The 13,169-nt window shown below is 32.8% G+C and overlaps 1 long non-coding RNA gene across 5 annotated transcripts; it reads right to left on the bottom strand.

Annotated features, from left to right (window-relative positions):
• Nucleotides 1-791: 791 nt before the first annotated feature.
• LOC113714378 (uncharacterized) lies at nucleotides 792-6,676 on the bottom strand. 5 transcript variants are annotated; one of them, XR_011822266.1, is made up of 11 exons: nucleotides 6,517-6,676; nucleotides 6,250-6,373; nucleotides 6,103-6,166; nucleotides 5,762-5,790; nucleotides 4,588-4,630; nucleotides 3,823-3,922; nucleotides 3,361-3,499; nucleotides 2,671-2,720; nucleotides 2,477-2,514; nucleotides 2,022-2,086; nucleotides 792-1,104 (listed from the first exon to the last, which is right to left on the bottom strand). It is a non-coding gene; the product is annotated as an uncharacterized lncRNA (long non-coding RNA). The 5 variants fall into 5 exon arrangements; XR_011822264.1 differs by having other exon boundaries at nucleotides 6,099-6,166; nucleotides 6,250-6,676; XR_011822263.1 differs by having other exon boundaries at nucleotides 6,250-6,676.
• Between the last annotated feature and the right edge of the window lie 6,493 nt (nucleotides 6,677-13,169).

Genomic DNA, 13,169 nt, shown 5'->3' with positions numbered 1-13,169 from the left:
ACTTCATATATAAACCATGAAATCATTCAAGAAGATGGCTCTGCACCTTTTGGATTGATCTTTTGCTTGTTCTGTCACATTCTTGACAACTGAAGTAAAAGCATCACCAATTTTTTCTCCCATCATGTTGGAAACATGCTTCTTCAGTTTCGGAATTATGCTCCCTGCCTTCTTGTTCGTTCCTGCCCATGTTGTCATCTCAGTACTGCTGGTCTCACCACCTTTTCCCTTTCGACTCATATCCTTCTCTGCTACGTGCGTTTGATAAAAATAAAATTTGAAAACTGAAATGTGAAGTATAAATTCATTAAATTATTGAATTGTTAAGTACTAAATTTGATACATTTGAATGTGTATCATATTAAGTGATAAGTGGGGGGAGGGATGAATTGGATGGTACGGGGAAGAGAGTGTAAGTAAGAGGTCTCGGGTTCGAGTCCTCTTGCTTACACTAAAATATATATATATATTAAGTGATAAGTGAATAATTTATCACTTATTTTTTGGAACAAGTTTTTTCTAACAAATGCAGTGTCACTTAATTAATTCAAATATTAATTTTTTTTTCTTAAATATATTTGAATATGTTAAGATCTTAATTTATTAAATTTAAGTGCTGAATTGAGTCATCAAGCAAGACTTAGTCTAATATATGTAGTGGTTGTTTGAAATTTGGCTGTTTATGTAGAACTAGGAGGATAACACCGCACGATGTGCGGTGTGATTTTCAATATTGCCCATAAATGCCCAATCATTCAAATTTAGATATTAAATATGAAAAGTTACATAAAAATGCATCAATATCTTTGCAGTTATGTTTTTGTAATTTTATTAAATAGTAAAAATAAGCTACAGTTTTAGCTTTTCATAGTTTTAGAAGTTTTTTTTCCATAAAAGGAACTTTAAAATAATATACAATCATACAAAATGAGAATAAAATCCCCAAACAGTCATCTTGCAACTAAAAGATGGTAGGGCATAACATCATAATAAAAGATATCTTGTTGTTAGCATCCTATACATTAGCTAAACAATCTACCATCTGATTTGCTTCACTGCTTACATGCTTTGATCAAGACTTGCTGCCAAAATACGATAAGATACCTACAATCAAATATAACCATAGCACATTGTAAATAGCAGTATCATATTGGTTTAAAAGATTAAAAATATTAATAGCATAAACTTCCAATTCCAGTTTGTAGCAATAATGATCTATGAAGATTGGAAGCTATTCCTGATCGTTTACTGATTCGATGGTCCAAAATCCATATTAATTCCTTACAACTACAGCAACTCCAAGATTGCCTTTTGAAACCCTACCAGTGATAAGTTTTCAAAAGCCATCCTTAGGACGAGTCTCTATAGAATCATAACTTCATATTTTTCCCTAGCCATGGTCTGTTTGGGTTCTGAGGAGGAGTAATTAGAGGTATTCAAAAGAGGAGACGATTGCGGTTTGCCAACATAGAAAGATTAGATTCGTTTTGATAATTCAATGAGGACCAGCCAGTGAAAGAAATCACAATGCCCCAAAGAACTTGAAAAATGGTGAAGGGTTTTCTGCTAGGTATGCTTTTTTTTTTTTTCATTCATTCCTCACAGCTTAAATGATGATCAATACCAATCTCCCAAGACAAGCGTCCATGTAATAAAATCAGTAAACAGAATAACTTTTCAATTTAACTTGAGAGAAAAAAATGTACAACCGAAGCAAATCTCACGAGGAATAGAAAAAACCACCGTTTGGATATATAACTGAAGCTTATTTCTCAGCACATCTTTATCAATAATGCAATCAAGATATGCTAAATTAGGTGAGAGATGTTACAAATCTAAGAGAACATCATGTTTTGTAAATACATATTTAAATCAACTAAAACTGAATTTTCTAACAAGAATTTCTAAGCTACCAAACATCATAGTCTATGATTAAAGAGGCAAAACTACAGTTATGCAGTAAGTTAATTCTTTTTTCGGCAAATGAATAGAACATTTAAGGTGTTAAAACAATAACTTACTATTTCAAGCAGGTGCTTAGAATCTAATATTTGAGAATCCTTGTCTTGGGCAAAACTTTAACCACCTACAAACAGGAAAACCATTTATAAGATCCAGTGAATCAGAAACAATTAATCAAAAAAAAGATTGCTGAAAATACTTGGTTTAATATCCACTTAAGGCTCATAAAACAAATATTCAAAAGGTTTTAACAAGAGACAATTTTCTGTGCTAAAAAACAAAAAATTGAACACAAAGCATTCAAAAGAGTAGCATCCCAAGATCTTTTGTAACTCAAAATTTTGGCCAATGACCAACTTGGCAGACAAGTTCCTGATTCCTAGAGAAGAAATTCATCAATTCTATAAGTGTTGGAAACCCAATGAAGGAAAAAGAAACAGAAGAACTGAAGCAAAAAGAAATACATTTTGAAGATGAAGAAATATATTTTAAACAAGTGTATCTTTTTAGTTACCATAGGGAATGCTTTTTTTGAGCAGATCAACAAAATACCTGCATGAAAGACGCCAAAAAATGATTAAAAAGAAAATTTGAATGAGTTTGAAAAGAGCAAAGGCCATTGAAAATGATCAAAGAGAAAAGCATACCAGGTCTCAAAAGAGCAATTTAAAGGAAAAAATTAAATCAGAATGACACAACAAAACTTACGTTTTCTCTCACCAGTTGTTCTTCACAGGTGGCCATTTTTGCTTCCAACTCTAGAAGAAATCCAAGAAAGGCAAAAGCTTAGGTTGAGCTAAATAAACAAAAGGTCATTTTCTTTAGCAAATTATAGGCACGTAAGTGTATTGCTGGCATAATAAAGCTCTAATAACTTAACAAAATTGTAAACCCACTAATAAGTATTCATTAGCTAAAATGAGTCTCATTTTGAAAATACTCTAGAATATTCATGTTTTTGCACGAATATACCAGTCTCATTTTGAAAATACTCTAGAATATTCATGTTTTTGCACGAATATACCTTGGCTCTGCATTTTTCAGTAATTATTGCAATAGCAAAATGATAAGAAATGCTTGCAAAAGATCCTCTCATCTGATTTAAATAAATAAAAAAAAAGCAATCTGTTCCAATACAAATCTAGATTTGGTCACAATGAACGAGAACCAATCTGTCATGCCATCGACATAAAACATATACGATCCAAAATTTTCAGTTCAAGAGAATTAACCAACTAATTAAAAACATTGCCTGCAATTCATCAATTTGTTATAATAAAAATAAAAAATTCACCATAATTGCATTCACAAAATAGTCACACCAAGGACAACCTCAAGAAAATATGTGATACCCTCTATTAAAGAATAGCATATGGTAGAATTTGTTGATTCACATACCAATTCAAGTTCAATGGTAACTTAGAACAGCCAAAATTGTTCAAAATACAAAGAAAATAACAACTTGGGATCCGTTTATCTCCAATGGCAGCTTGCTCAACAAAATCCGCTAGCAAGGAGGCAACGGCCTTTTTGTTCACTGATATTGCAATGACAAATGCAAGAAAAATCAGAATGATTTAGTAATTTATTCAAGACGGCACAAAAATGGAAAAACAAGACCCATAACTCAGTATCATAGAGTGCCAACAACCAACTACAAAATTCTTAAATTGGCATATACTCGTATCTAGAACCATAGATACAAAAAAATTTAAATGCAAAATCAGATCCTAACATGAATATGAATATTAACATGACAATGAAAACAACCACCACATCATAGTAGCTCTATTAGTTTTTTTTTTTTTTTAAGAAGGTAATAATATGATCATTCCTTTCTTAAAACTTCGAATCCATTACCTTAATTAATCCAATCTCCTTAGTGTTGCTGCGGAAGCATTGTCTGCACCACATCAAGTCATACTTTCTGATAATACCATGGGAGTTTCCACACACAAGGCTGTCAAAACAAACCAACGTATAACCATAAGCAACAAGTCAAATCATCAAATAATTCAATCAGGTATTTAAAAAAGAAAAAGCACCAAACCACCAGGAGGAGAAAATATCCACGTGGTTAGGTACAATTCTTAAAATGCCATAGTGAATAATACCATTATCACTACAAAATACTACTTACAACAGCTTACTAAACTCCCAAAATTCAGTCGCGCCATCAACGACACAAGACTTTTTTAGCATGAAAATCACATTGACCCGTCATTAGGACCAATTTAACTTGAAAACAAGATTATATACCATATGATCTAGTATACAAGGCAATACACCATGAACCTACAATTTCTTGAAATCCAATCAAGGACTCCAGCATCACTGATACAAACACCAGATTATACTGGTAGACAAAACCACAATAAATGGGACTAAGAACGATAAAATAAAAAAAGATTCAAGAACCCCACATGATAAATATTCAGACAGAATTAGACAACTGAAAAAAGATGAAAAGCAAGTACTTTATTTCAGGAACATTGATCTGCTTTTTCTATTTTCTTCCTTAAACTGAGAAGGTTCGAGAAGCATGGGAAACAATGTTAAAGAATACACTTTTTTGAGAAAATATCCTTATGGAATCTACCTTCAAAAGGGATAAACAAAACTTACAAAACCGCATGAAGATGGTGGAGGAAATTTCCAGATTATGTACCTGCAACATCACAACATCATAATAGGGAAAAAATTAGACAACTAATCTGGTAAATAATAGGAGACAAAAAATACCAAAAGGCCAAATATCTTAGGAAAGGACACGAGGTGTCAGAAAAGACAGCAATCATGATACTTGTGCAATAGCAATGAAATGGAGGCTACATTTCCAAAAGAGGGCAGTAAATGCAACAGCACAAGTATGATCAGTCTGGAACAAAATTTTCATTATATGCTAATTCAGAGCCAATTACAATGTCACAGAGTAACAGGCAATAGACATGAAACTTCCAATACAAGCCCTTACACATAAACTCCCAATTACAAGGCTAATTTGTAAGAAATTCCTGGGGAAGTGTCACCATAGCAAAAATAAAAGAAAGTTAACTGATTTAATCCAGTTCTTTGGATTATAGGGATAACAACACATTTTCTGTGTCCTAGTTGGTCCAAACAGAGACAAAAGAAATCTGGCAAAATTAAAACAGAGAGGACAAAGCTACAATCTTTGCAATTTCAAGGCCTATACATTTAAAATAACGTTAACGACTACTGATGATGGTCTTTTTTCATTTAAATAGGTTTTGGGAACATTTTCAGTTCAAATATGTCTGAAATTTTCTATATTTCTGTCTAATTTCTTTCCATAACTTTCCACAGAAAAAAAGTGCATATAATAAGTAGAAAACACAAAACAACATTTCACCAAAAAGGAGAAATGCATTCTTATAGAATCCCATCAATAATACAAAGAATCCCATCAATAATTTCAATTTCATAACTCTCATTAAAAAGAAACAAACAAAATTCGAATCAGTGATCAAAACTTGAACTTCATAAACGTCCATGCACTAGTCTAATGTTGGCGAATTCTGGGACTTGCGCATAATATTTGCTATAGTTTCTTGACCTAATATAAGTTTGCCAGTGTCAAGTGAAAAAGGCGAATAATCTGCAACTCTAACCATCAAATGCTATCACCACGAGATGGGCTAAAAATTCTTCCGAGTGCAGTTCAAGAACTCAGTAGAAACTGCTGAATCCAGTTACATTGCTCAAAAATTTACAATGAACCAAGAACAGAGAAGCGAAAAAGGAACTGCTTAGAATTAGAGGGAGAAGAGGGACTTACAAGAGCAGCGCTAATCGGCGGGGACAACACTGGCAAGTGGCACGAGATATCAGAAATAATAGGAGAAAAAGAACTAAAAGACTAATAAACATAGTTTGGAAAAAATGAAGCAATAAGAGAATTTGAAGCAAAAAAATTCCAGCCAACTTTTCAATTTGTTGTCTATCAGAAAGAAATTCGAGAGAAAAAGTGCAGCTTTCTTCGCGATGATGAGGAAGAAGGCGAGAAGAAAGAGAGCATGGGTCAGAGAGAGGGAGTCGGATGGCTAATTCTTCTTTTCATAAAAAATAATTGATGGCTAATTGATGGGTGAAATTAAAATAAAAAATAAACTTACAGACCCGATTAGGCTGAAGATCCATTCCCTTCTCTTCATCTGCTTATTCTTCTTCTCATCTTCTTCCTCTGATCAGGAAAAAAATTAAACGAAAAAAGACTCACAGAACCAGCTTAAATTTCACGAAAAAAATGTAAAAACAAAAGCATACATGTTCTGATGAAGATCCATTTTTCCCCTTTCTACTTCTTCTTTTCATGGCTTAAGTTTTTCTTGCGTTTTTCTTTGTCCCATTTGTCTTGCTGTAATATAAATCCAACAGATAGACATGATATCTGGGAAAAAAAATTGAACTCAAACAAATGGGCATTCGACGGTTGACTGTTGTTGGCTTGTTCCAGTGGAAGAAAAGCAAAGAGGGGAAGAAGAGAGGAAGAAATGAAAAGACGAAAGAGAAAGAGGAAGAGAAAGATGGAACCTTTCCTGGTCTCAAGCTCATCGGCCAAAAGAGAAATCGTGTGGCTCGGAAAAGGAAACAAAAATTGAATGACAGTTTACCAAGGCACAGCTATCCCAAAAAGAATATAAATGAACATGGCAACCAGGGCAAATGAGTGAGACATGACCCGTCACATTGAGCTCAGTAACTACTCCAATTTTTATCACAATTTATTAGTCCAATCGGTGTCACCAAAAGGCTGCAAATAGGTACGGTGGGAAGAGAAATGACCCAAATGTTTGAAGAAAAAGGACAGCTATTAATTATTGCTCTTTTGGTGGGTTCCATACAGCAAAACACTCAGGCTTACAAACGCACGGCCCAATTTGCAGCTTCTGCATTACAAAAAAAAAAAAAAACAAGCAAACACACACACACGAGGACGAACACACTCCAGCCAATAACAATTGGCCACGTCAGCAAAACAATCATCCCTTTTGAGCCATGGCATTCGCTCTTTTATACCTATTGTTAAAGATGTGACTCGTGGTCCATTTATAGAACCTTTATTGGAACCAATGCCAACGGTTGAAGCGTGCACGGAGGAGTTTGTGAATTGACTGGCTAATGGTGTAGACCAGTGGGTCAGCGTGTGCGCGGGCGTGTAGTGGTGTGTTGTATGGTGACTGTAGAGTAAATTTTTTTAAAAAAAATATTATTCACACTTCATTTTTATGTAATGGCACTCTCACTATTTTTCTATCATATAATCTAATAAATGTAAACCATATAATAAAAATGATAATGAGAGTGCAATTATAAAAAAATGAGGTATATATAAGATTTGTCAAATTTTATCCTAGATTATTTTGACAATAATATTGAATAAAAGTAAAAGAAATTAATTGTTGAGTAGTTAAATTGTAGACGAGTTTTGGCATGTACGTAAATCTGAGTAATTAATAAAATCCACAGACTAACAGCTCTTTAAAATATAAAAGAACAAAAAATTATTTATCATTATTTTATAATGTAAGGGTTGGTACTAAATATGTTGCAAAAAGAAAAACCAATTATGGCATAAAGGGTAGGCATACAATCCACTGCACCAAAACTCTAAATCCAATAAGCTTAAAAAACTTTGGTCTAACATGCAATTTTGTAGTTCTCCAAAAATACTCTTTGCATCATGTACAGTTAAAATTAACTATTCTTCCACAGCCTAGTTTTTTTCCTTTTTTTACCCTAAACTTTATAATAGACAAGGAGATAAAAAAGAACTTAAAATTCGAATCAGGGACTTTACCATTACCTTGTTAGTGTCCCTATAATTAAGTTGGATCTTACCTCTCAGTCAATATGCGAAAATGTCCAAAATGAAAAGGTCTTTTCACCCAAAATACATTTCCGCCCAAATTCTGGGGATTTTTTTAGTCAAGTCAGAATGAAATGTTGATTCAGTTTTCAATGTTTGGTATAATTAATGTTGAGATGGAATATGCTAAATACAGATTTGACTTATTGCCCTAGATTAGTTTATAAGACATGATATGTCTTATTATTTTTTTTATTTGTTATATAATAGAATTTGTCTATTTACATGAAATTTTCATATTTTTACTTAAAAAATAAATGAGAATTGATATCAAATTCTTCAATTGTAAATACTTGATTCATTTTAATATATATATATATATATATTTAAGTTAAAATTTTAAATTTACTAGCAATATAATTAGCAACATAAAATATAAACTACGTGAAGTCAAATAATTATAATTTATTATTAATCTATTTCCAATTTTGATAAGTTTAAAAAGAAGTCTTGCACAATTGTTCAAAAGTCAAAGAATAAAGTATCTTAAAGCATTTGTTTCCTAGTATAAAAGAAAAAATTTTAAATATAAGAAAAATTAATTATTATGAAAAATTACATTCAAATATTAATTGAACTTACAAATGGCTTAAGATATCATGATGCAGTGTAAAACTTATATGGATAAATATGACATCCTAGGATATCATGATGCATTCTAAGATAAAAGAGGAAAGGGCTTTCCCTAAACTTTTTTGAGGAATGGGATTTCAGAAAAAAAAGTTGAAATGAACATTTTAAGAGAAAAGGGTTTTTCCACTTAAATGAACCATACCATACATTGAAATGGAATGAACAAATTGGAAAGACCTCTCCTTTCCAGGTTATTCCTGTGTATCAAACGAGGGGTTAGAGACTGCCTATCTTAGTAACTAATTGCGAACACTATAACAATCATTATAGCCTGAAATAACCGCGAATATATATATTTCTTTATCTACGTAAATCTACTATTTTCACCTCTGTGCGTGAAAATTTTAATTATTGTCAATCTTAATTTCCTTCGTTGCTTATGTAAATGCACGTGTCTTTGTGTGTGACTCGGTATCGTGTTTGCCCCTCCGAGACCGTGGAGTACACAAACGTTTTCCTTGTGGCTTTCTGAGACCGTGTGTGTGGGTGTGTGGTTCTGAAGTGTTTACAAACCAAATTGACAGCGAAAGCTCACGATAACAATGATATTGACATGGATTAGCCAGTAATTAAATAAGTCATTCAAGTGCTAATTATAAAGTACTAACATCTATGTCCTATGCATGTTTAGATTAACTAACATAATATACGAATACTATTGTTGGTATCGTTTGCAAGAAATAAGAGAATTTCGGGTATCTAAGAGAATATAAAGACTTAAAATTACATCGTTAATCTGAATGCTAATTCAAACGGTGTAGCGGTTAGCCAAAAACAATGATAATTATTTTTTAAAGTAAAATTACAAATTTTTATTGATCGAGAACTGAAGCATATACAAGGTACCATATTTACGCTATCTGTACATTAGTGAGTCTCTACAACTATTTACAGTCTAAAATTCTATACATCTCATCAAACACTATCAAAGTACTTGTGGGAAATACTCCACTCAACAATCAGTGATGAATTCTTCAGTGTTTTCTTTATAACATTTCATCTTTGCTCCAATTTTGTAACTTTCGATTTTGACCACGGTTCCACAATGTTATGACCTACATCCTACTTTATCACAATTTTATTTTCTTCTTGTTCCTTCCATTTCTGCACATCAACGTCAAAGAGGGTGAAGATATATTAGCCAATCTACACAAATGTCACATATAAACATTTGTAGATATATTGATAATTGATACTCAACACTGGTACTCTATTGAGAAATGTATACTAGATAAAGATAAATGAGTCTTTCTATTGGCTTGTCAAACCAGCAAAAATAAAAATACCTACTCTAATAATATGAATTTGAGTGTAGCGGTGAGTAAGGTCATATCCACAGGGACTGGGTGATTTATTTCTTTGTGAAGACAATAAAAAAAAGGGGGATTATGAGAAATTAACTAAATAGCTCAGGCAATAGCACAAAATTAAATAAAACTAAACCAAGAAAAGACAATACTCTAGTCAAAGTTCTAATCTTCACTTTGGTTCATTTAACTGATCATCGATGCAAAGGTAAAATCAATTATTCATAAATAAACTGGTTATTGTTGTCAACGAGCTCTGACAACCTACTTCTCCTTACTGTTCGATAACCACAACAAGTTCTGTGACTATTTCTCTTGCCAATTAAGCAACCCTAAACAAGCTCTTAGAATTTAACTTATTGATAGCATTAATAATTAGAGAAGCTACCAATTCTAAGCAACAAACACACGAGCTCGGTTCATTTAAGTTAGATTATACATTCCCATGATATAAATTCAAAAGATTCTTCTACAATCAAATTATATCACTCGCCACAAATACTAAAACTATCAAACAATTACGGATTTGATATTTTAGATGGCAATAGATTATTCTGACAATTAAATAGTGGCCAATTATTTAATCGCATAAAATAATCATAATCATGAATGAGCAGGAAATATATAAATACTTATAAATAAATGAAACAAATAAATCAAATTAGATCTCATAGTATTGCTGAATCAAAACTTCAATTATCCTTCAACTGGAAAAGAAACTAGCCGTTCTTCATGGTAGATTTGCAGCCAAAACTAAATTAGGATTTAGGGAAAAATGCACTTTTCATCTTCAAAGTTTGGATTGTTGACCAATTTTATCCTCAAAGTTTCACCCAAAACACATTTCATCCTCAAAGTTCCGTAATTTGGGCCAATTAAGGACAATTGACGGGTAATGAAGGACAATTATTTAATTTGGACGGAACTTTGCACATGAGAAGCACACTCTGTTAGGTCCAACTTTATACCTAACAAAAAACGGGTCAAACTGAATGGAGCCATTTTTGTAATGGATGAAAATTTGATAATAACAAAAGGGAAAAGCTCCATTCTTTTCCTTCTTTTCTCTCACTAACTCTATTACCCTAAAACTTTTTTTGGCCAATCTCACCGTCACAGTTTCTAGCATCTGCTGGCAAGAAGGAGGGCATGGATGGCATCCGTGGAGCATTTTAGGTGAAGAAAAAAAATGGCATTGCGGAAGAAAGAGCTCAACATTTGTCCACCCCCAAATTATGGTATTTATACCCAAAATCAACAATTACATTACCTAAAGATATGTGTTTTTTTGGAGAAGGATAACCTTATATGTGGTCCCATGTGTTTGTACTTTTTTGGAAATAGTTCTTCACTATAATTTATGGCTATTCTTTTTCCAGATCCCAGCATTTGTATGAGGTATAAATAAATGGGAAAATTTGTCTTGGTTTGATTATTATAGTGTGAATGCGGTCCCTTATGTTTGTGTAATAGTTGCTGCTTGACTATAATTTTGTGGTGAGAGTGATTAATAAACAATAATACAAATTTTGGTTGTATTCGGCCATGTGTATGGAAAAAGTGTTAAAGTGGTCCTTGTTAGAAAGTTGTTGTGCGGGTCAATAGTTTATTGTATAAAATTATAAAGATAAACAATCCCTTATATATATATATATATATATATATATATATATATATATATATTGTGTTTTCTTTAACCAGAAATGGGCAGCACATTTATTACATTAAAATGTCACCATGGAGGACTCATATCATATAGTTCTGATCCCCATTATAAATGTGGAGATTTGTGTGTTTTTGACTATGTTGAGAGTATAGGTCTAAGTGTTTTCGAAATGGATAGATTAACTGAGAGTGTTGGTATATATGGTCATAAGGTGTACTATGGTTGGAAAAATAACACTTTTAGGAGGATAAACAACAGTTGGGAGTTGAATGATTATGTTAAGGGGGAGGTTGGACCAATTAAGGAAGTTAACTTATACCTTGAAGTATCCTTTCATGAAATTCTAGTGCAACAACTAGGTTATGATCCGTATGAGGTAGATGAGACAGAAAATGAACCCCAAAATGGTGATGGTAACAATGATATTAGGGATGAAGGTCAAGGAGGGTGTGCTACTAATAATGGTAATTGTGATAATGATTCCAATTCAAGTGATAAACCTTATTTTTCAGCTATTGATTCAGATTATGAAATAGGTGATGATGCTGATGATGGTATGTTTCATAATAATGTTGACAAAAATGCTGAATGGTTGGGGGTAGACAATCACAGGAAAGAAAATGTGGGTAGGAGAATTGATCCTTTGAATGAAACAGAGCCGGTTCCTGATTCTGAATCTGATTTTGAAAGCATCCATGAGTCTGATGATGAAGACTCTAAATTGAGGTCTCCTACTTTTGATTCTAAAGATATTCACAATCCAAAATTAGAGTTGTACATGTCCTTTACAAGTCTGAAACTTTTCAAGACTGCTGTACATAATTATAGTGTGAAACAAGGCATGCCTTGTAAGTTTGTGAAACAAGATATAGTAAGGGTGAGGGCAAAATGAAGAAATAGTGAATGTAATTGGGTTATATATGCTAGAAAGTTAAGTGGGGATGGAACTGTTCAAATAAGAACATTTGAAGATAATCACACATGCGATTTTACATATGATAACCCTCTTCTGCATTCTGGATGGGTGGCTAGGAAGTACTGTGAAAAGTTTAGGTGTAATCATAAATTAGATTTGGAGCATTTTAGGAAAACAGTAATGAAAGAAAATAGGTGCTCCTTCATAAAAAATCAAACATATAGGACAAGGAGAAAAGCATTGAAAATTCTTCAGGGCAGTGAAAAAGACCAGTACAGCAAATTAGGGGTTTATATGCATGAAATTCTAAGATCCAACCCGGTAGCACTGTGATAATGAAAAATATTGATGGCTTTAGAGACTCAGAAACAGGAAAAGGAAGATTTGAGAGGCTGTACATTTATTTTGCTGGAGTGAAGCATGGTTTCCTAGCTGGATGTAGACAATTTATTGGAGTAGCACTTTTTTGAAAGGATCAGTAGGAGGAGCTTTGCTAGTAGCTATTGGAGTTGATGCCAATAATGGCATTTTCCCAATTACATATGTTGCAGCAGAGGGTCAAAATAAGGACTTATGGTGCTGGTTCTTCAAACTATTGAAAGAAGATTTGAAAATTAAAAAGGATTATGAGCGGACAATAATGAGTGACAAACAAAAAAATCTAATTGAAGCATGTGATGTGATTTTCCCAAATGTAGCCCACAGATTTTGTGTGAAACACTTATACAGTAATTTTTCATCTGCTGGTTTCAAAGGAGAAGGTTTGAGGAGAGCATTATGGACTGTTGCCAAAGC

Source organism: Coffea arabica, chromosome 10c, assembly GCF_036785885.1.
Source record: "Coffea arabica cultivar ET-39 chromosome 10c, Coffea Arabica ET-39 HiFi, whole genome shotgun sequence".
NCBI lineage: Eukaryota > Viridiplantae > Streptophyta > Magnoliopsida > Gentianales > Rubiaceae > Coffea > Coffea arabica.
Note: the sequence above shows the minus strand (reverse complement) of the source record. Positions and strands in the feature narration are given on the sequence as shown.